Consider the following 2,806-nt stretch of genomic DNA (forward strand, 5'->3'; position numbering starts at 1 on the left):
TGTAGACCAGGCTGGCCTCGAACTCAGAAATCCACCTGCCTCTGCCTCCCAAGTGCTGGGATTAAAGGCGTGTGCCACCACAGCCCGGCCAGTAAGCACTCTTAGCCACTGTTTCTGCTGCTATAACAAAACACTACTGGATGATTTATACATACTCTCTCACAGCGGAGGCTATTAACTCCAATAACAACATCTCAGCAGGCCTGTGCACTTTTGGGTTTCCTGTTTCTTCCCAGCATTCAGAAACACAAACACACCCATATATAAAAATGCATCAGACACATGATACAGCTAACAAAGTACTGTCGTCAAATAATAGGGGCTAGAGAGATGGCTCAGGAAGGAAAGGGCTTAGCGGGGCAGAGGTGATGCACTCTTTTAATCCCAGCACTCAGGAGACAGAGGCAGGCACATCTGAGTTCGAGGCCAGCCTGGTCTACAGAGTGAGTTCCAGGACAGTCAAGGCTGCAGAGAGAAACCTTGTCTTGAAAAACCAACTCCCTCCTTCCCCCCTCCACCCTGTCCCCCACAAAAGGAAGAAAGTAAAGAGGTTACTGAGTGTCAACTCTGGCCTCCACATACATACACAGGGGCCCACACACATGAATACACATACATCAAAGCATTGCAACTGGTTTACTCCTTTTTTCATGTATTTATTTTAAATCTTATGTATGTATGTACGGCAAGTACAGGTAACCTCGGAGAACAGAAAAGGCATTGGATCCCTGGATGACTTGATGTCATCCTCCCCCAACCCATATATGTTCTGGAAACCTAACCTGGGTCCTTTGCAAGAACAGTCGCCTTAATCACGTAGACACCTCCCCAACTGCCCTCCGTGTTTGTGGGAGTGGGTAGAGTTTCTCTGTGTGGACTAGGCTGGCCTGGAACTCACAATGATCCTCCTGCCTCTGCTTCTCCAGCCCTGGGATTAAAGGTGAGTGTACCTTGACCAGTTCACTCTTCCCCCGTCTCTATGGCCCTGCTGAACCTATAATTGACCGGAGAGCACAAGGTTCATGCTTCTCATTTTGCATAGATGATCAAAAAGGCTTGGTGACTCAGGAGTGTTCCAGAGATCGGTGACAAGCAGGAGCCAGGCTGGTGACAGCACGGGAGTCCACCCCACTGTACCATGCCTCCCATATAAAATGACAAGGCTGAAGTTATTTTATTATGTTTTATTTTAAAGATTTGTTTTTACTGTATGTGTGTGTGTGTGTGTGTGTGTGTGTGTGTGTGTGTGTGTGTGTGTTTTTCCCTGCATGTATATATGTGGGCAATGTATGTACCTGGTGCATGCTTGATGCCTACAGAGCCAGAGGTGTTGGATTCCCTGGAACTGGAGTTACAGTCTGTCCTTAGCCACTACAGAGGGGCTGGGAACTGAACCTGTGTTCTGCAAGAGAAAGACGTGGGGTTGGAGAGATGGTTCAGTGGTTAAGAGCACTGACTGCTCTTCCGAAGGTCCTGCGTTCAAATCCCAGCAACCACATGGTGGCTCACAACCATCTGAAATGAGATCTGATGCCCTATTCTGATGTGTCTGAAGATAGCTACAATGTACTTAGATATAAGAGAGAGGGAGAGGGAGAGGGAGAGGGAGAGAGAGAGAGAGAGAGAGAGAGAGAGAGAGAGAGAGAAGTGCTCCTAACCACTGAGCCATCTCTCTACCCCTAGTCTAAATCATTTTTAAAATGGCAAGATGGTGGATTTCAAATCGAGGTGTCTCATTGTAGATTTTTTTTCCCACTTTACTGTGCATTCAAAACTAATTTTTAAGGTGGATGTACTGGTTCATATCTTTAATTCCAGCATTTGGGAGATAGAGTCTGGTGAGTTCAAGGTCAGCCTGGTCTACATATCAAGTTCAAGACCACCCAAAGCTACATAGTGAGACTGTCTTAATAAACCAAAAATGTATGTGCGTGTTCACAGACACACAAGTGCCATAGTGCATGTGTGTCTCTATCACTGAATTATTCTCTAGCTTCTCCCTAGTGAGCCCTTCTCACAGGGGCTCTACCACTGAGCCACGCCCCAGCCCCTCACTGGAGGATTCTAGGCAGGGGCTCTATTGTAGAGCCATCTCTTCAGCCTCTAAAATTCAGCTCTTCAAATTTAATTGCCACATTGCAAAATTTCAGTCCTGATTAGTATAATGGCACATACCTTTTATCACAAAACTTAGGAGACGGAAGCAAATGGGTATTTGTGAGTTGAAGGCCAGCGTGGTCTACATAGTGAGTTCTAGGACACCAGGGGTACATTGAAAGACTCCGTGTCAAGAAAAAATTGGGGAAGGGTTTCTGCCCACTACCTCTCTTTCTCTGGATTTTCAAGACAGGGTTTCTCTGTGTAGCTCTGGCTGTCCTGGAACTGCTCTGTAGAGCCTGCTGGCCTCAAACTCAGAGATCTGCCCACCTCTGCCTCCCAAGTGCTGGGATTAAAGGCATGCACCACTGTACCCATCAGGAAAGGTTTTTTGTTTTATTTATTTATTTATTTATTTATTTATTATGTACTCCAGAAGAGAAGGTCAGATCTTGTTACAGATGGTTGTGAGCCACCATGTGGTTGTAAAGGCATGCACCACTGTGCCCATCAGGAAAGGTTTTTTGTTTTATTTATTTATTTATTTATTTATTTATTTATTTATTTATTTATTTATTATGTACTCCAGAAGAGAAGGTCAGATCTTGTTACAGATGGTTGTGAGCTACCATGTGGTTGCTGGGGTTTGAACTCAGGACCTTTGGAAGAGCAGTCAGTGCTCTTTCCTGCTGAGCCATCTCTCCAGCCC

The sequence above is a fragment of the Mus pahari genome, chromosome 23 (assembly GCF_900095145.1).
Source record: "Mus pahari chromosome 23, PAHARI_EIJ_v1.1, whole genome shotgun sequence".
In the NCBI taxonomy this organism is placed as follows: domain Eukaryota; kingdom Metazoa; phylum Chordata; class Mammalia; order Rodentia; family Muridae; genus Mus; species Mus pahari.